This window comes from Phyllostomus discolor, chromosome 5 (assembly GCF_004126475.2).
Source record: "Phyllostomus discolor isolate MPI-MPIP mPhyDis1 chromosome 5, mPhyDis1.pri.v3, whole genome shotgun sequence".
NCBI classification, from domain to species: Eukaryota; Metazoa; Chordata; class Mammalia; order Chiroptera; family Phyllostomidae; genus Phyllostomus; species Phyllostomus discolor.
This window is the reverse complement of record NC_040907.2, coordinates 168,892,619-168,915,929: the sequence shown is the minus strand read 5'-3', so window position 1 is coordinate 168,915,929 and position 23,311 is coordinate 168,892,619. Positions and strand designations below refer to the sequence as shown.

At 56.6% G+C, this 23,311-nt stretch overlaps 1 protein-coding gene across 3 annotated transcripts in view; it reads right to left on the bottom strand.

Moving 5' to 3' along the window:
• TACC2 (transforming acidic coiled-coil containing protein 2) overlaps positions 1-23,311 on the bottom strand; it is a 166,591-nt gene that overhangs the window by 91,351 nt on the left and 51,929 nt on the right. The window lies entirely within an intron of this gene.

Below are 23,311 nucleotides of genomic sequence, written 5' to 3'. Positions count from 1 at the left end.
GGCCCTTCAGCAATGAGCAAAGGGACCGTTTTCTCCACCCTGGAGCAGAGGGTGACCCGGCAGCAGCGCCACGCGGGGAACAAAGGAGAGGTGGTCCCTGCCTTCGAGGAGCGTAGTCTCAGGCAGGAGCCAGCCATTTTCACGTATTTATTTTAAATTGTACTTATTTATTTTTAGAGAGCGGGGAAGAGGAGAGAAACATCGACTGGTTGCCTCTCACATGCCACCCACGTGGGACCCACCCCACACCCCAGGCATGTGCCCTGACTGGGAACAGAACTGGTGACCTTTCAATTCGCAGGCTGGTGCTCAGTCCACTGAGCCACACCAGCCAGGGCAGGAGACAGACATTTTTTTTTTAATCTGGTAACCATCGTAGTAACCACTTGGAAGGAAAGGCACAGGTGGCTAGATATCACCACACTTGATCCCCACAGCAGCCCGTGAGGTGCATGCTATCATTATCCCAATTTTACAGACAACAAAAGTAAGGCACAGAGAGGCTGAGTAACTTGTACGAAGCTGCACAGCAGACAAGAGACAGAACCAGGACACATACCCAAGCCTGACTCCAGGACCAAGCTCTTAACCACCACGCCAGGCTCCGTCTCAGAGGGTGGAGAGGAAGAAAAAGGGAGAGAGCCCTCTGGCACAGGGAGCCAGGCAGCTGGAGGGCCGGCGTTGGGAAGGGGTGTGGCATTCTGGAGAAAGCCAAAAAGGGCGTCGTGGCTACACTACACCCGAAGCAGTCCAGGCAGGGGACAGCTGGGAGGAGCCAGATCACAAGGCCAGGTCCCGGTCCTGGGACTTGGCTGTTAGCTGAAGAACCAGTCAGAGGCTTCAATCCAATGCTCAGCCACAAGAGCTACCCTTGACATTGAGATGGGCGAGAGGCGGGGAAGCCCAGGTGAATTTCCCAAGCTAGGTTCTCAATACAGTCAGAATGGCATGTGCGTGTGCCACCCTCTACTGTTTATTCCCCTGGTCTTCTGGCGTTTCCTTCTCCTTCCACAGTTCCCACACCCGCCCCCCCAAATCCCCCAGAACCTGATCCCTCAGCCCAAAGGCCACGCCCCAGGAGCCAGCCAGAGGGCGGGGTGAGGGCAAAGGACAGAAGGAGAGAGGATGGCGGGGACCCTGGCTGTCTTTGTTGGATCACGATTCCGAGAGTCCTCACCTACAGGCAGTATCGACTTCCCAAAGCCATGAAACCTGAGTGGGAAGACGTCACCCGGGAGTTCTGGCAACGCACGCTGAAAGCCATAAAGGACGTCGTTTTGTCTGACACAGCCATTCACCCAGGAATTTACTCTGAGGACATGATTAAGGGCGTGAGTGAGCAGGGAAGCCGATCGCAGCTGTGGCCAGAACAGCAGAACACAGACGCCCGACAGTAGCAGAGAGTTCATGAAACTCAGGCACAGACACAGAACAGACCCATTGGCAGCTGTTTAACAAGAATAAGGTAGCTCTCCGCGTATCTGGAGGCAAACGTGTCCATCAGGACCTTAAAAACAGGTTTAAAAACTACTGGCATCGTGATCCAGATTTCCTGTGCACATGGGATTGCCATGTCCGTGTGCATGTGTACATGCATGTAGAAGCACGCTCAGAAGGAGAGCGACAGCGTGAAGAGCGCCTGGCCGCATGGAAGCACACACGCCAGGGTGCCCACGGGGTGGAGTGATGCACGCTCTCTTTCACCTCCATTGAGTGTATCTCTATCCTCCAGTTCTGTGCGGAACACGTACTGGTTTTAGAAGCAAAACAAACAAGAAAACACATGTAAGGAAAATCAGAAGCGCCAGGGAGCATCTCCGGTTCGCAGCTCAGTGGCGGCGGCGTGCGAGGGATGGGGCAGGCGAGAGAAACGCCGTCCCTCCCCACCTCTGTGTCCCGACTTCCGCTGGGCCCGCCCAGCCGTGTCCGCCCCGCCTCACCCCTTGGGCACCAGCAGGGACAGTGAAGGTCCCCGGGGAGAGTGTTCTGGGTAACAGACGCTTGCCCGCACACTCCGTGGGATGGAACTTTTTTTTTTATTTGAACTCTTCGGGACAGAAATATTTTTTCATAGCCTATTGGACACGTCCCTGATGTTTTGAACAGAGAATCTGTGCACGTAATTAAAATGTTCTCCGTGACAAGTGACCAGCAGCATCCCGAGCAGCTGGGATGTGAGCAGGGAAGGGCGCTCCGGCACAAAAAAGACGATTCACAAATCGAGGCAAGAGGCCTGGACGCCGGAGCGGCCCCGCTGTGGGGTGGGTCTCAGCGGGGCGACTCCCCATCTGGGCAAGTCAGGGCGCTGGGCTCATGACCACCCAGGGCTCTTCCCAGCCAGTCTGGCCCCTCCCTCGGAGGCTGGCAGCCAGGCTCCTGCTCACCAGCCATCTGACTGTGACTTTGCCTTCCAGTTTCCTGCTGCTAATGTGCTCCAGACTGACATGGCTGAGGGGTCAGAACAGTGTGTAAGTCAAGAATTAATGAGCTCTGATAAAGGTTCACAAACCTCCCATACAGCGTAATTCTCACAGCTTTAAAATAAACATGGATGGGTGTCTATACAGATACATTAGATCGAAGCACAGGAAGTTGCTTTGAAAAAAAAAAAAGCTGTGAAATTGACATTGTACCATCAGGCTGGGGCCTTTCAGTCTCACTTGCTGGGCATCTGGTTACGCCCCAGGGGGAAGGGCCGGGAGAGAGCCGACGTCTGGGGACGCTAGGGACGCACAGAGCAGCTCTCCACGGACCAACTGGAAGAGGCTATAAATGGCTTCTAAACGCTAGCAGCGCTGGTGGTGCTGGGACTACAGGGACTGAACCATGTTTCAGAGGGAATAAAGAATCTGTCAGGGATCTAACCCCCAGCTGCTGCCACCAGCTGCTGGGGCCAGCCCACTGTAAATTTAGGCAGGCCAGCAAAGGGTTGATTTTCCACTGGAATGTCAAGGTGGAAGCTTGTAGCAAGTGCTTCCCCAGAGGGCTATGAGTCACCCCCCACCCCTGCTTGGAGACGGAGGCAGACGGGGCTCTGCGTCTAAGAGGAAGAGGTTTGCATTCCAGTCTGCGAGGGCAACATCTTCAGGTCTACCCGCGGGACCAGGGCCACAGGGGGAGCTCTGGCAGGCCCCAGGATGGATGGAATGGGGTTACGAGTAGCAGTAGTAGCAGTAGTAGTAGTAGTAATACATGGCGGGCAGGAGGAAACTTTGAGGTGATGGAAATATTACGGCCTTGAAGGTGATGATAGAGGTATAGACTTCTCCCCAAACTCACGTAAGTTATAAAAATTAAGTGTGTACAGCTTTTATATGTTGATCATACCTTAATAAGATTTTTTAAAAGATTTTATTTACTATTTTTAGAGAGAGGGAAATGGAGGGAGAAAGAGAGGGAGAGAAATATCAATGTGTGGCTGCCTCTCACACGCCCCCTACTGGGGACCTGGCCTACAACCCAGGCATGTACCCCAACCGGGAATCGAACCAGCAACCCTTCGGTTGGTTCATAGGCTGGCACTCAATCCACTGAACTACCCCAGCCAGGGCAGAAGATCTTTTTTAAATGGGGATCTCACATTCCAGGGTTGGCTAGCCAAGAGCAAGGCAAGTTCAAAGTCTGAAGCGAGGAGAACCGGGAAGGGTGGTAACGGAAGAATAAACCGTCATAGGAACATGGGCTTCTCTCAGGCTGGGGCGAGCTGGGAAGGTCCGGAGGGACAGAGTCAGGTCAGGTGCTTCAGCTGGCAGACATGCGCACGGGCTTTCCAGAAAAAAAAAAAAAAAGCTTCTCCCTCCCTCCCCCTGCTGGTTCCGTGGAAAGCCACTAGCTCGGCTTCCCCTCCCCCCTCCCTGGGCACAGCAAGGAAGGTGCGCGGGAGAAGGGACAGGTTCTGCAGAGGCAGGGAGGGGACTGCAGTCTTAAGGAAATCATTACCTACGGGAAGATGAGCGGAAAACACACACCAAGGGTGACGGGAGCCAGGTTCTCGCGGCAGGGACGGAGCTGCTTACACGGAAGCTGAGTCAGCTCCACCGAGCTCCTGGGGCTGGGGTGCGGTCAGAGGCGTCCGGGAGACACGGAACTCGATGGGGAGGGGTGTGCGAGTGTGCACACTTGTGTGTACACGTGCAGACGCCTACTTCCCAACTCTGTCTGCAGAGAGGGGTACGTCAAAAGGACGTAAGAGCCACATCAAAGAGCCTGCCACTGGCCAAATCCGAATCTGGGAATAATTTAGCATAAAAAATATGGATGCTAATGGATTACAATCCATTGAGAAACATAATAATCCAAGAGTTCATGTACATATAAAAACATGAGCAAGTGCATATATGAGGGAGAAGAGAAAGCTCCTCCTTCCAGCACAATGCCAACCAGCAGATGCAGGAAGAGGGATGGTCCCCCGGGGGTGGTGGTCAGGTCTGGCAGGAGCCCCCGGAGGAGGCCGAGCAGGTGGATGGAACAGGCGTGAGGAAGTGAAGGGCACCGGCGTGGCGCACCTTCCCAGCACACACGGCCGGGTCCCAAGGGGAGGGTGGTGACTTCAGGGTGGAGAAAGGGTACTGAGTAGGACTACTGGGGGGCACCGAGTAGGCCCGGTGTTGCCCCGGCTTACCGTCTCCAGGGTGGGACAGTCCTCAGCCCAGGACGTGACCCCCTGGGAAGAGCACAGCCTCGCCTCTGTGGGACCCCCCTGACCAAAGGGGACAGCCAGAGACCTTCATGAGGAGACTCTGGGCGGACACAGGTTGAGCGACCCTTCCAGACTGCAGGGGCCGTCCTCTGCGAGGCCGTGAGAGGCGGGGGGAGAGACCGAGACGTTCTTCCGGACTGAAGGAGGGCCGCGGGCACGCCGAGTGTGGCTCGTGCTTTTGGACGGGGGTCCCCAATCAGACAGGGGAGGGGCGGTGCCGGGGAATCGGAGTGGGTTCTGCAGACCAAACGGTGCGGCGACACAGAGATTTCCGGAACGGATGGCCTTATTGGTGTGGTCCCGGACAGTGTCCTTGTTTGGGAGAACTGAACTCTGGAGTGTCTTGTTTTCTTTTGTTTTGTTTGCAGGGGGACGGCTCCATGTCTACACCTTGCTCTCAGATGACTCAGAAAGCAAGTAACGATAATGGATATATATCCCCACATGTATCCGTCCGTAAGCATATGTATGTGCTTATAAAGAGGGGGTGGCAGAGCACGTACAGTCAACTGTGAACAATTGAGGGATTGGGGCAAAGAGAATAGGGAACTCTCCATACTGTTCTTGCAACTTTTCTGCAAGTTGGAAATTAGTTCAGAAATGAACGGAAAACGGCCTGGGCACAGGCCCGCAGGCACCTGCAGGGCTTGGTTCAGGGTCTAGAGGACAAAGGGGCCAGGCCGGGCTTCCTGCTGTCCACCCAACCCCAGGTGGGACAGTTTCGGTTGCAGGGACCCGAGGAGCAGTCGCAGTAGGCCTGGGGTTTGAGCGCGTCACGGGCTGGAAAGCCCCGTCAGGAGCCCCCCGCCTCACACGCGATTCCTTGATCCTCCCGCGCTATTATTTGCTTAATACTTATCTTTCAGTGAAGTCAGTTGTTCAATTTAAAGGAATTTACATCATCCTAAGTAATACCACCTGTGAGTCTGTGGCTTCAGTGTGCTGTTTCTTCAGTGTGCTACTTTTTTTTTTCTGACACCAAGTAAATACCATATCCCTCTGGCCGCGACCGGGCGGCCTCCGAGCTCAGGCGGAGGCCCCCGGCAGCCGCACACCACGCCCGGCGAACACCGCCTTCACTCTCACCCACGCCTTCACTCTCACTGACGCCTCCACTCTCACCCACGCGGCAGAAGGGGAGCCCCGCACCGCTCACATCTGTTCCCTCCTTTAAAAAAACCAAAACAAAACAGAGGCCAGGCCTGCCATCAACCAGCAAAAGAAAGTCTCCTGAGATCTCGCATCTTTGGGAGCTGCTGGCCAGTAAGGAGTGAGGAACGTCCCACGAGAAGCCGTGGCAAAGGCACGTCGAGTGGGGAGTGCACGTGTGGGCTCTCTGTGTTCCGACACAAAACCTCCGTCCTGGCCCGAGGAGCGGACACCCCCGGGCTCCCGTCTGCAGCCATCTGTGAAGGCGTGCTCACCGGGTACCAGCTCCGGGCCCTGACACCTCCTCGAAAGGCTTTGCTCCCTTAATCCCTATGGAGGACAGCTCGTCCTTGCTCGGTCTGGCAAATGATGAGTGGGACACATGTGCCTGGCGTCCCCACGGGCCAGGGCCAGGGCCAGGGCCAGGGGCCGGGCCGGGCGGATCAGCAGATTCCTAAGCACAGAGCGTTCCACTGTTCCCGGGAGCAGAGATGGGTGGAGAGGCTGGGCGCGTGGAGAGGCAGGACCATGGTCTCAAGTGTACTGGCTGTATGGTTGATGGTAGAATTTGAACATACACTAAACATTGGGACAAATTTAAATAGTGACAAGGAGCGTTCCAGGGCTAACAATACATGCCAGTCACGAGAGCAGCTGGCATTGGTGGGTGCTCATGTCTGCCAGGCACTGCATACCCTCCCCGCCCACCCTGGCTTGTCCAGCCCTTGGAGAGGGGCGGAGGGCGGCAGAATTGGAATCCAGGTCCAAGAGCCCAGCTCCAGGCGACCCCGTGGCGTGTGTGCCCTGGGCCCGGCTGGAGCTAGGGCAGCTCCCACAGGACCATGGAAAGAAGCGTGTCTCAGAGCTCTGAGTCAGGGGGAAGAGAGAAAGAATTTTCCACCACCAGATTTTTTTTTTAAAAAGTCCACAGTTTAAAGATTTAGCCTTCAGTTAAAAGAAGTAATGAAAAAATCCACAGCTACTTGTATTAGTGCAGCACCTCAGAGCTTTGCCAAATGCTGCCTTTTATGTCCTCACTCCCCTCCCCCGTGCAGACGGCCGACAACTAATTTTATGGACTAGGAGCCTGAGACTGAAGGAACTAAGAACCTTGGCAAGGAACCACAGGGGCGAGAACCAGGCCTCGGCCACAGACTTCGTCCTCATTACAGGGGCCCAGGCCGCCCCGCCCCCGGGCCTCTCAGCCAGGAAACTGTGGGCCCCGTGGCAGGAGGGGGACCCTCCGCCTTGCTCCCTGCTGCCCCCACAGCCCAGAATCGGCAGGGCAAACAGTCCCAGGGACGGATGAACTGGAAGGGGCAGAGCCACAGGGTGGTGACCCGGCGGCATCATCAGGGAGGTCACCGAGTTCCAGCCAGGAGGTTGGCATGGGATGTTTTAGGGACACTTAAAATGGAACATGAGTCCATGTCAGTGACGAGCTGTGCTTCTCATCCTCGGAGCCACATTCTTTAGACCTCATGCAAGGAGCAAGGGCTCCTGCCCGCAGTTCCCGAGGTGCCCAGAGGGGACAGCTGGGAACGCGACGGGCTGAGCGTGAGGCTGCCGGGAGAAAGGAGGAGGGGTCTCATCGGCCCTCAAGGCGAGGGCCTGGCACCCGGCTGACCGCAAGACGACCCGGGAGCTGTCAAATGCAGGCTCCGGGGCCGGGTAACTCACAGGTGAGCCGGCTTCGGTCAAGGTGCATCAGAGAACACGGGACCTTTTCCTGTTTTGTGCAAAGCCACGGGGAGCCCGAGGGTTGGAGGTCATGCTGGATTCCGACCTGACCCAACTCTTCCCACCCCTTCCCACTTTGGAACCTGCCCCCATCGCTGTCACGAGGTGAAACCAACCCTGTACCCCCAAGGTGTCAGACTCAAGAACGCTGGCCAGGAGCCGTCCACTCTGAGTGACACAGCCCCCAGGACGGCGCCTGGGCCTCACGGACCCACGTGGACACGGCCGTACAGGGAGCAGCAGCAGGAGAGGGACTGGACGTGGGCAAACGTGTGCAGGAGGCAGCGAAGCGGCCGCTTTCGCCGTCTAGGTCATTCCCCAGACTTGACCTCTGGGGGCGGAGCTGCCGTGAGCTTCCTATCCGTTCACGTTTGTTCCCTGGCTTCCTGGGTAGAGTACAAATGACCCATGAACGGGGAAGGTGACAAAACAAGGAAGGATGGCCACAGAGTGAGCCTCCACGGCCGGCTTCCAAATAAAAGAGAACTGCATTGACTCGCCGGCCCTGTTTCCGTTTAAAAATAACAACAATAAAAATACACTCTCGGAGGTGTCAGGAGATCTGCCTCCCCTAAATAAATCCCTTTCATCATAACGAGGAGAAAGATATCGACACGACTTCCCATTTGCAGAGATCTTCACAGTTTGTTAAGTATTTCCATCACATGATCACACTCTCCTTCCCCACCCCCACCCCCCACCCCGCTCCCAGAAGCTTGGGCAGCGGTAAGTGTCACCACCGTTAATGACTGACAGGAGGAAGTCCTGACTCCGAGATGGTCGGTGACTTGCTCAAGGTCACACGGGCGCTGAAGGGTGGGGCAGGGATTCGAATATGGGATCTTTGTCCCTAAACTTGAAGCCTTTTCTACACTGCCTCGCCCTGCCCCAGGGAGAATCAGTCTTGGAAACTTCGCTTCCTTTTAATGGGCAGCACCGAACAAACACACTTGCTCAACGACAGGCTGAAACCATAGACCGGAGCGGACCAGAAGGGAAGGGAAGTGGGCGCAGCTGATGCGCGAGCCTCCGAAATGCAGCCTCCATTACAGTAAGTGCTCGGTGGTCCCTGGGGTGCACGTCTTGCCGTCTGTGAGCAGAGGCACCTCCCTTCGAGCGAACTCACGCTCCCCGGCCTTCTTCTCCGTGCCCTTCCCTTCTGCCATATGATTTCACCATCCTTGGGCTGTTCTGCCATCACAGGGGGCTGCTGCGGCCATGGTTATTTAGGTTATAAGCAAAGGACCGTGACCACAACAGGGCAGAGGCAGACGAAACCCAGCCACCAAGACAGACTTCACGAGCCTCAGTCACAGGCCACGGGCAGGAGGGAACGGGGCGCCGGCCTCTCCTCCTCAGAACGGTTCCCGCCAGCCGAACGAACCCATCTGCGACTCCATCACCAGCGCCCTAAACTTTCTCCTGACGGTCTGCGCACAAGGTGCCGGACTGCTGAAGCCAAACCACAGCTAGCCAAGGTTTGCTGTTGGCCATACAGCCGGGTCCCAGCAGAATGAACGCACACACGGACACAGACACACACGCCCACACACGCCCACACACACCAGCCCCGGACCCAGCCTCGCCCACACCGGTGGCCGGGGACCCAGCAAGCCCACAGACCCCCGTCTCTCGCCTTCCCTGCTAGAACTGGTCTCTCCCAGTTCCTCAAGCGCTTCCGGTGTCTTCTAAGGGGGTGCCGTTGGCATCTGGGGGTGAGGCACTGTCCCTTGCTCAGCACCACCCCTGGTTCTCTCTGGCTGGATGACAGTAGTGCCCTCTCCGGTCACGGGGACAACCAAAACACCCCCTACTGGGGCATGCCCCTCACCATAAAAACTGACCAAGGTGCGCATGTTCAGTCATGTCACAAACACATACGTACACACACACACTCTCTCTCTCACAAACACATGCCTACTCACACACACACACACGCACGCACAACCTCCTTGAAAGCAAGAGCTGTGGCTTATTCACTTCAACCACCATCCCCCCCCCATGTCACTCCTGTGCAGTGGTATTGCAACCCCGGCTAGTCCTCCAGGGTCTGTCTCCATAGAAACGGCAAATATAAATAACCACCATACAAAGCAGGATGGAACCGAAGAGGCCACTTAGTCTCAAGACTTCGCTGAGAGAACACCAGGCAGGACAGATGTCTGGGGTCCTAGGCTTGAGCCCGGCTTTCATGGGTGACCGTGGCCAAGACCCTGGACTTCTCTGAGTCTCTCTTATCACAGCTGTGAAATGAAACCTTGATCCTTACGTTTCCTTTCAGCGAAAACAATTCTAAGCACCCGAGCCGAGAGGGCGGAAGGGATGGACTCAAACCCAGGGCCCAGAGGCTAGTTCTGGTCGGGTTTCCCACAGGGGGCACACTGGCCCCGTGGACAGGCAGGGAAGCCTGTGTGTGCGGTTCCCCGCGGTGCCTGGCCTAAGGGAGGTAACCCCTGATGAGGGGCTGCTGACCAGGAAGGAGCCAAGAGGCTCTGGAGGGCCGCGAGGTGCCCTCGGTGTCCTATTTCCTGCTCCCAGGCTGCCCACGCCTGGTCGGCGGGCGGGCGGGCGGAGCCTGGGAGAAGGAGCCCCTGGGGACACCTCTCCCTTGCACTCACCTGCCCAGCACAACTGGCCCCATTCTCTGGAGCAGCTCCCAGCCTGACCTCAGGCGGGGAGAGCCAGCCGCTCTGGGAGGCCACGAACTCCACAATGCCCAACAAAATCCTTCCTCTGAGTTCTGTCAACTGTCCAAATGGGCCCCTGTGAAATACACGGAGCGTCTGAATGGATGAAACCCACTGATGAAACCCAGCCTCAGGACGTGGGTCCAGACCCAAATGCGAGGAAAACAGCTTTTGAAAGGTGACCTCCATAGGGGATCCCAGAAAAACTAGAACAGAGTTCTCCACCTTCAACGAAGCTCACCTTCCCCTGGCAGAGGGCAGCTAGGAAGCTGCAGTAGGACCCTTGGTTTTCCACGCACTGTGACAGCAGGGACTTGGGACAGTGCTATGCACACGCACGTGCACCCACACGAAGAGGTGCACAGGCACTAACCCAGCCCCCCCCCCCACCCTTCCCTGAACTTCTCTGTTTCTGCCTCCCCAGGCCTCCAAGGCCTCCCAGGCTTGGAAGGCACGCTTCTCTGTTTCAGTCGTGTGGTAGCCGGCCACCACAGTTTTCTGTCCTCACATCGGACAGACGCACAGGACAACACGGATATGATGAGGATGCCGGTTTAGGGAAAGGCAGCCCCCGATCAGCACCACAGTCGCCACCGGGGCGCCATGCAACAGTCTGCTGCAGACGGGGCTCTGGGCTGTGCCAGGAATCACGGTCCTTTTGAAGTCGCGCGACCAGGACGGTGCAAAGGCAGAGGAAGACTCCGGGGCCAAGGACGCGGAGGGGAAGCGCCACCGGGTCACGTGCTGAGCCGGAGCCCTGAAGGGCGCCCGGCCCCGCTGACGTAACTATTCGAGAATTTAAAAGTCCCAATCTCAGAGGGAATCCGGCGCAGTTTTATGGCAAATCCACGCACCCGCTGTTGTGGCCCACCCGGGGGGCGGGGTATGGTGGGACCACAGGAACTCGGAATGAGCCCAGCGCGGAGGGCGCGGAGCCAATCCAAGGGGATGTACCCAAATCGCGGGTGGAGCCCCCGGCCACAGCACAGACCCCAACTGTGGGCGGGGACCTCAACCACGGGCAGGCATCCCAGCCACAGGCGTGCACCGCGGCCGGGGGTGCGCATCCCGACCCACCGACCGACCGGCGGATAGATATCATCGCCCAAAAGAAGGCGCCTCCGGAGCAGACGCGCTTGGCCCCGCCGGCTCCCGGGCAGACACACTCGTCTGCCAGCAAGGGAAACTGCTGTGTGTTTAGCCACTTTCCTCCCCTTCACCAGCCCCCCGTTGGGGAAAGATGGAATGAGCCTTGGCTTCCACCTCTAGCACACCTTCCGCGGCCAAGGTCCCAGGGGGCGCCAGTCCCATACTTGGCGCCGGGTGCCCGCCCTCCCGCACGAGCATGGCCGCAGCGCACTTACCGGCCTTGGGGCTATCGGGCATGGCCAGCGCGGAGCCGCCTTCCTTTGGGGACGCAGCTGCCAAAGAGCCCCGAGCGATCGAGTTTTCGGAGCCGGACAGCGGCGCACGCAGTCTCCGCAGCAGACCCCAAGAGGGGACGCAAACTTTCCCGGGGCAACGGCGGCGCGGGGCGGGGACAGGGGAAGCGAGGCGCCCCGACGGGCTCGGGCAAAGTTGCAGCACAAAGGCCAATGCCTGGGAGCGCGGCGGCGGCCGGGCCAGGCTCCTCCCCCAGCTCCCGGCGCTCCTAGCCCGGCAGCGCAGCCAGCTGCTCCAGCAGGGCGCCCGCGGCGCTCTCCGCCCGGCCCAGGAATGTGCGGGCCGGCCCGCGGCGCGCCCAGGCGCACCCAGGGGCCCAGGCGGCCGCAGGGCGAGCGGGGGACAGTCAGACAGACTGCTGCTGCTCCCGAATGCGCTGCAGACTGCTTCCAGGAGTCTTTGAGCCGTGACAACTTGTTACAGTTCCTAGTTTTTCCACGGCGCTTTCCACTACGCATGGCAACGTGGGGAAGGTACTGGCGTGTGAGATGACTGAGAAGGCCAAATACGGGCGGGCTGCCCCAGTTCTGAGGTCCAAGGCAGGGGGAGGACCGGGTGCTGGCCCCGTAAAGAAGCCGGGGATGAAGCGAAGCCTCGCTGGCTCCTGGAACCAAACGCGTCAGCGGCATTGTGGAGACCCAATGCTGCTTAACCACGCACGGATCCTTCCAGTGCACCGCGGTCACCGTTTCCAAAACGTGTCGGCTGTCCTCTCCAGGGCTGTCCCGCCCTTCGAAGTAGGGAGAGACCGAATGCAAACCACTTCCCGCTGCCGTATTTCTAGCCAGCATGTGCGTTTCTATTTGTCAGTCGTGGGTTTGGTCTTGTTTTTTTACCTTGCATGGCCCCACGTCAACTCCTTGGCTAACATCGACCTCACACCCAGAAGTGACACTTGCCTGCCTGCCCACACCACTGTCACGTGTCACCTTTTCTCTGGAAATTTCTGCAGCCCAGTTCCCCCCATCCAGAAGAGCCTGTGGCTATCTGTGGAGGCCAAGCTCCCTACTTTAAGTTCAGTGTCAAGAAAGCATTGCTATATTTTATATACATCGGGAGCAAAGGGCAAGAGGCTCACAAATGACTCAACGCTTCCTTTCCTCTTCTTAAAGAGACAGACGCCCAAGGCTTGATGGCCCCAGAAGAGAATTCTCTGTAGACTGAAGAAGTTGGCTTTCACTGCCTTCTGTTCAAGTATTATTTTTTAGAATCACCATGCTTCTAAGAGTCACGTGTCTGGTGGCAGTTTAAATAGATCCCTTGTTCACATGGTCTTCATGGACCCATTGCACAAGTGTGGAAACTGAGACTCGAATGGGCTAATTTGTCTAAATGTGTACCGACAGCTGTTGTAAAAAACATACCCCACTCACCAGCTTGCAAAAAGCTCAAGCACGCCCTGGCTGGCGTAGCTCAGTGGATTGAGCGCGGACTGCGAACCAAAGTGTCCCAGGTTCAATTCCCAGTCAGGGTACATGCCTGGGTTGCAGGCCATGACCCCCAGCAACTGCACATTGATGTTTCTCTCTATCTCCCTCCCTCCCTTCCCTCTCTAAAAATAAGTAAATAAATAATAACAAAAAAAATTTTAAAAAAAGCTCAAGCACCACACCAGGCAAAGGGCTAAGACACATGTGAGGCGCCACCCCTTCCCCGAGAAAAAGCCCCACCCCCGGAGGCTGGACACCTCCCCGGAGGGTGGACACCTCTCCTTCACGACACCGGCCGGCACCGCTGGCTTCGAAACCTGTTGGTGTGGTCAGTGGAAGGAAGCCCCCCACCCCAGGGTGTCCGCATCTTAATCCTGAGGTCTGTGACTATATTAATTTACATGGCAAGGGGGGATTAAGATTATAGATGGAATGTGCACTTTTTTTGCCCGGATTTTTGAGGGAAAAATAAGGGGGCACATTATACCTGGGTAGCACCTGAAACACCTTGTATCTGCTCTTGTGTTTTATAATTATTTGTTACCTAAAATTTCTTGTACCATAGTATGTTCAAAAAGGAATGCTAAAGTTCCCTTATGATACAAAAAAAGCAAGTATCTACATATAAATAAATAGTTGAATTAAAACATTTAAATGGAACATTTCTTTTTCCTGAAAGTTTGGGTCAAAAACATGGGTGTGCATTATACACAGCAGAATACAGTACTCATCCGACCTAAAACAGGGAGGTTATCCTGGATTGCCCAGGGGGACCCAGTGGAGTCCCAAGGGTCCTCAGAAGTTGGGAGGGAGGAAGAAAGAGGAGCGACCATGGAAGAGGAGTCAGAGAGAGACTTGAAGATGCTGTGTTGCTGGCACTGAGGATGGAGGAAGGAGCCACGAGCCCACACCACCCGTGGGCAGCCCCCAGAAGCTGGAAAAGCAAGGATTCGGGTGTTTCCCTGGGGCTTCCAGAAGGGAACACAGCCTGTGCCTGGATCCCAGCCCAGCGAGACCCATGCCAGAGGCTCTACCTACAGACCTGCAAGGAAGTGACTTTGCATGGCCTTCAGCCACTGGTTGTGTGGTCATGCGTTACAGCAGCCACGGGAAATTAGGACAGTAGGTATCTGGGTATTACGGTGACTTAATCTCCTCTTGGAAAGATCTTATGAAAATATCTCGGAGTTCATGAGGTCTCCGGAGTCTAAGACCATTCACTTTCTCAGCCAGGGCGTTGATGCAGAAATGTTCTGGTTTCGAAAGGCTGAACCCCAGCACCTCGCCAAAGTATCTCCAAGCTTCAAGAGCCCGAAGAGGCTGGGCGGCCAGCATTCGGACAGAGCCATGCATGGTCCGGGTAGGACATACTCATTAGGAGATGCAGTCAAGAGCTCCCAAACCTCACGATATGACAGAGAGACATCCACACTGGAAACTCTTAGGCCACCCGCACAGCCCTGGTCCTAGCCACAGCCAGAACTGCTGCCCAGACAGGGAGCCTGAAGCTCCAGTGGGTTTGCTCGGCCCCCATCCTGCTGCTCCAGGCCAGGGTAACGACAGAACTCTGGTACAGAGGAGGACAGATAGATGATGCACGTCTGTGACCTCCCTCTTGGGATACCTAGAATCTGCAAGGAAAAGGGGGGAGGGGGGCGGAGCTTGAATCACAGGCAGGAAGGATGTACCTTAGTAATTGCATCCATGGCTGAAACTTTACATCTTAAGGATTTCTTAAGTGCAAGGCCAAGGTCTCTGCGGAAATGCAGTCTGTGTGAGTGTTTTTAGCAATGCCCTAGGGCAACAGCTGTTAGACTGCCTTCTCCGGAGTCCTACGGTTTCTGAAGTCATCTTAAAGGCTGCCTGGGAGGCCCCCAGAGCTGCCGCAGCCAGAGCTGTTCCTCTCTCATCTGTCCTGCCTTTGGGGTCCACGTAAGATTTTATTTGGAGAAAAGGTTCGTCTGGAGAGAGGGGGAAGAAGACAATGCACAAACACTGCCTGATGGAAAAGAATTTGTGCCATAGGAATCCTAGAATCCAAGGGAGACCCAAAGAAGGAGAGTGACACAATGTATAAGGATTCAAAGGCTGCGTAGTGGTGGGAGGTGTCTGTAAGGAGGATTTTTAAAAGCTTAAGTAGAGCGAACAGTGTAACGAGCCCTGTGTGAGTTCCTCGGTTTCAGTATTGTCACATAGCGGCCGATTGTGTTTCTTTTACATGCGGGCTTCCCTCTGCTACCCAGATTGTTCGTAAACAAGTCCCAGATATCCTCACCACATCAGCTGATACATCTGTTTGAATGGCCAAAAGGCAAGCACTGGGAAGGAAATTTTGAAGTCTAGCTCTTTATTCCTCTTCCTTTACGCCTCAAAAGGATCCTCGCAGCTGAAGGGTCATCTAAGTACTAATCTGAGAGCATCGCAGACACCAGAGTGCGCGGGAAACGCCCTCAGCCCCGCCCCCCTAGCCGTGCTGTGCTATGTACTTGCAGCTTTCTCTACTACCCTGTGGTGGCAACGGTATTTTGCTTGGGCTAAGAAGTGACAAGCCATGTGAAAATGGGAAGCCAGGCTACAAAAGGCTACAGACCCGTGTCCAAGTGTGCCTGGCACAGAAATAACGGGGAACTTATCAAATACTCGGCGAGCACCAGCAATCACTGCTCCAGGTGCCCGTGGGAGTAGCAACACGTAGGAGACAGGGCCCCCCTGGGCAGACAGACTGGTGCTGGAGGTGGACGCAGGAGTACGGAAGCAAGGCCACCAGCAGACACTGTGGTGGTCGGCGTTCACGGCAACAAGAACCGAGGGTCCGGCGTTAGTTATTTCAGAAGACTGAAAGGAACCTCCATTCTCTCTGATTCTATCCATGCTATTTGACCTCCTCCACCCCACTGGGCCACGGGCCCCTGCCTGCACCACCAATGCCACCGTCTGACACACGGAGAAACCCGGCCAACAAGGCCAGCCCCTGGAAACGTGCGAGGCCGGCTGGCCAACGGACAGGGAGTGTGTGGGGCCGAGGGACCGAGGCCGATCTCTCCCCAGGCAAAGAGCATGCGAGCTCCTCCCTGGGCGAGGGAGTCTGAATGGTGGGAGTCTCTGACCCGCTGATGGGGGGACCACTCGGGTAGCAGCTGAGGGACCCTGGGGCCCTGAATTACGGCACGTTGTCCTCAGAGAACGATAGAGCATCCACTCAGGGCACCCACACATGGCCAGACAGCATGGCCTCTCCTGGGCTCAAGGGGTGACACACCATCGCTCAAATCCACGCACGGAGGACCTACTATGATCCTGGCGCCGAGCAAAGTAAGGCGCCTCGTGGTCCCCGTGCTTGGTCCTGTGGCCGCCCGAGGAAACGGCCACCACGTGGCAGAGGCAGAAAAGGACTTCTTCATCAGCCCTGGGACTCTCCAGAGGAGGGGATACCTGAGCAGAGCTTTAGAGACTGAAACAGTATTACCACATTAAGGGTTCTTACATTGGGGCATTTCGATAGGCATGTACTTAAAGCACATTAGGAGAAAAGACAGGACTTGCACAGCAGACCCGTAACTTCACAGACATTACCCAGGACAACACTAACGTAATACACCGAAACACAAAGGAAGCCACGTCAGGAAAAACAGTGAGTAGATAACAACACAAGTGATGCCCAGACGCGGTCAGAGGTGTGTGAGTGGCGTGTGAGTGACAGGCATCAGGAACGTGCTGAGCTAATGAGAAAGAGAGGTGGGCGGGGAGAAGAGAGACAGCCTGTTCCAGGGAGTGGGAGTTAGCCCTCTGCCTGGATACACTTAGTAGCAGGCTGTGATAAGGGAATACATGGTTAAGTCATTCGACAGATATCTTCCTGAGCACTGACAATGCATGAGGTGCTTCTAGGTGCTGGGAGACAGGAGTGAATGGAAGAGATGAAATCCACGCCCCCCGGAGGATACCTTCTAGGTAAGGAGTCCTAGTGGCCGCCTCCGTTAACCACCGAATGGGGAGCAAAGGTAAGGAGGGCCGTGAGATGTTTGGACCTTTCCACACCTGTGCGCTGTCTCTGGAACCGGGGTGGGTCTCCTCCAGGAGGAGGAGAAAGCCAAGCCCTGCCCGGTGGCCAGCCAGCAGCCGTGTGGCCTGAGTTTCTGCTGACTCTCAGCCCAGTGCTCACGCCGCCCACCTCTTCCCTCCTCCCCCGGGGCCAGCTTCCACCTGCCGAACCTTCTGCCCCAGACCCTACGGCTCCTCGGGGCCCTTTTCTCTGGCAAGGCGGCACCTTGGGGCTTTACCCAACCACCAGAAACCCAAACTGAAAGGGCATCTCCCCCTAGAAGACGATCCTATCATCTGCCAGCTTTAAAGGCCGGCAAGGTACCCGCACATGACGGCACGCACTCTGCCTTCCCCATTTAATAATCAGGTTTAAAAAAAAACCCAAAGGGTGATTGAAAAACCTTTTTAAATGACCATGCTAACAGGGACCATTTGTGAGCACTTACTGCCCAGCTGGCATCTGCTAAGGGGCTTATGCCCCCTCTCCCTCCCTCAGCACCGTCTGGGCCTATGTGCCGGGCACTGCCCTTGCCCTCAGCTGCCCAAGCGGGGGACGGACTTGGAGTGGTGACGTCTTTGACTTGGGGTCACACCACGCGGAGCCAGGGTCACACACAGGCTGCGTGTCTGCAAACCAAGCCCCGGGCCAGTCCACAGTGACGCCGAGCTCCACCCCGGAGACATTTTTATGGGCTCTGACCGTGTGCACGGGGGAGGCTGTCACGAGGGGCCCAGGGCCAGCGCCCGGCTCTCCCCTGCCAGTCCAGCCCTCACACCGATACTATCTAAGAAGCACTTCACTAGTGACATCCGAGGAAGTTGTTATTTTTTTTTCTAGAAGGAATCACTGACTTGGGCTCCTGAGTCCATGCTTCGAGGTCCATTCCTGAACTTCCAACTCAGCAAAACTTAGTTGTGAGGGTGACTGAGAGAAACGTGTAGGCGGGATCCAGGCCTTCAAGACATTCAGCCGGTCCCTCCACCCACGCAGGCATGAAATGTCAGCTGGAACCCAAAATACACGCAGGGGATGTGTGGGGGCCGCTTCCCCGTGACTGCTCGGCCCCATCCAGAGTTTCTAGACATGACCTTGGGGTTTTCCTTGAGCGCACACAGTCCTACCTCACGCACGCACAGACTTGCTGGGCCTGTGTTTGCACTTGGCTTTAGTCCTGCTTTTCGGCAAGCCTTTGACCATCTCAAAGGACACTGGATACTTGGGGGTGGCGTCCCCTGGGGACTGGGAGGGTGGGGAAGGCTTCCCAGGCACTACATTTGCCTGCGTCTGTGCAGTTTCCTGAAGAGGAATGTGGTCTCTGGGGGGCGGGGGGGGGGGAGGGACGAGGGCAGAGGGTCAGCCTGGGAGCAGGGCGCATGCGTCTGGCCGGCGGCTCTCAGCCACGCTGAAGTTCCTGCCTCCGATGCCTTTAGACAAGGTCTGGAGCTGCCTCTGCACGCACACCTCTCTGTACATCTTCCCCTTGAAGGAAAGGGGATTCAGAGGAGAAGACCCCAATGCCCTTTATGAGATGTGGAGAATCAGTGGCTTCTCAGGCCGGCCGGGAAGGAGCCAGAAGCCATAACATCCCTGTGTTTGGGTCAGTTATGGCCCCCAAATGCCCAATGCAGACGGAGCTCTGAAAAGAACCCCCGCCCCCATGCGGGCCATTTCTGCAGAAAAATTCCTTTCCACTGAAGATAAAACATGAACCAAATAAGAGCTGTAAACACAGTTCAACAGGGAGCCTGGTGGTTTCTAACAGATAAACTTCCCATCTTCACGCAGGAAAGCAAAACAAAACACAAACGAAACTAGAGCCTGCAAAGGCCATTAGGAGTGTTTTATCTCCCAAGGATTCACGGTCCAACTGTGTGTTAAAGAAACTTGAAACAGACTGTCGTGTCCTTGGAGAGTTTCCTCGATAAATTGCTCACACAGACTCCCTCCCTAGATGATGAAACTCGAGTTTCAGCTGAACTTTCTCCCCTGTTGACTCTTACCCGAGACTGTCCTCCCCCCATCAGCATCCACACCCCCCTCACCCCTGAGAGTCCTGGGGAATCTGAGAATCTGCTTGTCCGGCTGGTCCCCACAGAGTTCTCCCTGCAGTCCTCTTGCAAACGCTCTCGGCCACAAGTGAAGCGAGCAGGGCCTGGCACGCACAGGGGCGGCAGGTCAACTCACTTGGCAAAGGGAGCGGAGCAGGCCTACAAAGGCAGCTTGCCCGGACCTGACCCGGGGACGAGAAGATTACATTTTGCCATGACCAGCACCCCCTGGGAAACAGGGAAACACTCCCTGACATCAGTTCCCACCAGGCTTACCTGGGGTGCCCGCTGTGCACGGCCGAGGTGAGGCTGGGTCACTCCCCAGAGTGCCAGTGGCTCTGCTGGAAAGGACACTGGGCCTGAGGCTGGAGGAAATGCGTTCACCATGACACAGACCAGTGGCCCCCGATGCGCTGGGTGGTCTTAAGGGAGTCGCACAGCCTCTCTGGGTCTCAGGGTTCTCATTGGTGAGATGAGGACGCTGAGGGTCCTGCTGGTCCTTCTGGTTCTAACGTCTCATGAGCCGGGGAGGAGGGGGGGCACCCCTCCTCACAGGGTGAGCACCCCTGCTACCAGGCCTCAGGAACCAGCGGAGTGTCCGCCCCAGACATCCTCCACAGGTGGCCCCGGAAAGGCAGTCCAGCCTCAGCCGAGACTTGAAGCTCAGGCCTGGCGTTCTCTTCTCCCCCCAGATTCTTCTCACTTTCTGCCAGCTCTCGCCATGCACATTTACATACCAGCTGCTCGGTCACCTGCCAGGGAGGGTCTCCTCCTCCGGCTATTGTGCTGTGGTGTCTGGCTGGCAGGCAGGGCTGGACAACTTGCAACAACACTGCCCCTCCCTGCGGGGTCAAGCTTTGGGATGGCCTAGCAGCTCCAAACGTCGTCGTGCCAAGAGAGTCGGGGCAATTTGTCCCAGAAAATGCGCTCAGAACTTGCGTTCCGCGGGCGCAGCCCAGCCGGGCTCACCCACACAGGCGTTCCCTCCCTCCCACAAATGCTAGGTTTCGGCCTCTTGGCGGCCACCCTTGGCAAGAGGTTAACCCCAAAGCCCTCGTTTCCCCACGGAAGAGAATGCACTCCCCGTGTGTGCCGGATGGCATGACCTTGCATCAAATACAATACTGCAACACTGAGGCCACCCCCACGGGGAGGCTGGTGGCTACGGGATGGGAGGTAGCGTTAGAGGGTAGTGACACATTCCAGAGAACCCAGGGCAGATGCAAATGAACTTCAGCGAACTTCAACAAGTTCATGTGTCAGAGCACAAGTGTTTACCAGTAGCCCGCCTTAATAATAGTATGAGTGTCATTCCAATGATGGTAGTAATGATAATAAAGACAGTAATAACAAAAGCAATTACCCCTGATATTTAAGTGCTTAGTGTGTGCCGGATGGGCACGAGGCTAAGCTTTTACACATATTGTTTTTATATGATCTCCATAATAACACCACGTGGTGGCCTGGTACAGGAAACAGGCTTGGAGTGGCTGAGGAATGTGCTGGAAGGTTCAGAGTCATGGCAGAGCCGGAAATTGGACCAGGCCACCTGCCTCCAAAGTCCTGTCCGACCCGGTTTTCTAGGACAGGACGCCTCCGATTCACCTGATAGCAGGTGGGGTTGAATTATTCAGCAAGCGTGTATGGGGCGCCCACTGGGTGCCACGCAGGGTATCGGGTGCTGGGTAACCAGGAGCCGTGTCTGCAAGCCTGAGGTTCCCAAGGGAACAACATCGTGACATTCTCTTGGCCAGAGGCCGAGACCCACTCTCTCTGCTGAGATGACCACGGACAGGTATCCGAGCAAACATTCCTAGACAGAGAGCTGGACATCCTGACTCCCCACTCCTGGTCCTGGACACCGCGGTCCGGGGAGGGAGAGGAAGGGCAGCCCCCGGAAGAGGCGCACAGTGAGGACACGAGAGCCAGCAAGCCACCTGCTGCCTCGGGACTGTGTGAGCGCTGGACGGGGGGTCAGCAGACCCCACGCATTCCTCGCTCACCTGCAGCGTGTCAACTCACACCTGCCCGCCCACCTTCCCGTTTACCCCGCCCCTCTCTCCAGCGGAGAGGTCTGCCTTTAGTGCGTCCAGAGCACCCACCTCAGCTCCTCCCTGCAGGAGTCACCCTGGCTTCCCGCCCAAGCACCCGGCCTGGGTGCTCACTTGCTGCAGTGTCGTGGGGATGGACTTGCCTGGAGACTCCCCGAGACTCAGGGACCCTGTCCGTGGGCTAAGAGCGGACGGCCACAGGCTTCTAAAAGCTGGCTTTGCACAGAGTACGCTGTATCTTGCCTCCTTGGATCTCCCTTAAATCCCAGGGAACGCTGGCGGCTTTGTTTACCTGGGAAGGAGCTGAGGCTGGAGGAGCTGCAGGGCCATCCAACATGGCCCCTGGGGTTGGGGTCGGGATACGATCCCCTAACTTGCTCTGCCTCCAACCTGATTTCAGCCCCACTTCCGGTCCCTCCTCTTCTGGCTCTGCTCTCTCATCTGGGGCAGCTTCGGGGGCTCTGCTCCCCTCCACCTTCGGGGGCTCCAGGCCTGAGAACTCAGTGCGGACCCAAGTGCCCTCACAATGTGGTCCTCGGTCCCCCCTGGGCCCACCCTGCTCTGCTCACTCCCAGGGTGAAGACGTGCCCCTCCCCCAAGATGCTTCCTCCCAAATACTCCCCGCCCTGGATGCCCAGCAAAAGGAGAGGGCATTTAAAGTATCAGTACTCAGACCTGTTCCAGTACCTTCCCGGGAAACAGAGAAACACTTTCACAGCCTAGTCTGAATCAGAAGGCTGCTAAGATAGTTAACAAGGACTTCACAGGCAGGCCCTGTGGAGAAAGGGGAGCCCAAGGCGCAGTTGGCTGGGGTGTGCTGACACCACACAGCCACGGTGCTTCCTTCCCACCCGGCCATTTCCCAGCACGAGGACCTCACAGAGCAGAGACGGCGACTGGAAAGCCGGGGTCTGCAGTGAACAGGTGCAGCCTCCTCCCACCCTGGTAGGTGTGGCCGCTGGGGAAGTGTTTGCAGGGAGGGCTCAAGAGTCTGGGCGGCTTTAGAGCCAGGAGATTGGGTTACCTGGGGTTGGGGGTGGGGGCGGGGCCTGCATGTGAGGTTGGCCCACGGTAAACCTGCCTGACTCAGGTGCTGGGCAGACACGTCCCACTGACTAGTGCTGCCGGGCACTCTGCAGTGCATACGCCCCAGTCTCCGCTCCAGAGACACAGCCACCGGGCTTTCCCACTTGCAGGGCCACGGGGCACAAGGAGGAACCCTGCGCTCGCTCCCTGAGCACCCCAGGCACCCGAACCCTGGCCAGGCTGCGCACACAGAACCTCACAGCTGACAGCAACTGTGAACCCCCTACATGCACGTGAAGAAACCGTCTTCGAGTTGGGCTCTCCCGTGCAGAAGCCACTAGCCCCACGTGGCCATTTCAATGGTAAAAATCAGAGTCAAGTGAAATTCACAGGTCAGTTGCTCAGTGGCCCTGAAACTGACCCTGGATTTTCAAGTGGCCCCATCTCAGGTGCTCAGCAGCCACCTGTGGCTAGCGGCTGCCGTGGCAGACAGAGAAACAGACTCGTTCTACTGTTGTAGGAAGTCCTGGCGGACAGCATCATCTCAGCGAGTAACCGCCTGCTAATGAGCTAATGATTGGGACCCTAAACGTGGATTCGGTGTCTGAAAACCTTCCCAGCAGAGGGTTCTAGAGCCAGCTCTAACTCTCATTAGCTTTCTGACCTTGAACAAGCCAGGTGACCCGTCTGAGCCTCCCTTTCCCTCCTCTGCAGACGGCGCCTGTTAGAGGAGGTGAGGCTGAAATAGTGTGCTGGATGGGGGGTACTGGGGCCTGGACATGGAAGAGGACTAATAACGAGTCCCTATTGTGTCAGGTGCTCAAACTCAAGTGCCCTTTAGTCCTAGGTACCATGTGCCCCATTTTACAGGTGAGTAAGCAGGGTCAGAGGGTCACGCCCCCAAGGTCACGGAGGTGGAACTTGAGGCTTGTCAACTTGGAGGCCTCTGCTTGTCCCTCGGTAGAACTCAGAATTGTATGGTCTTCTCTCAAA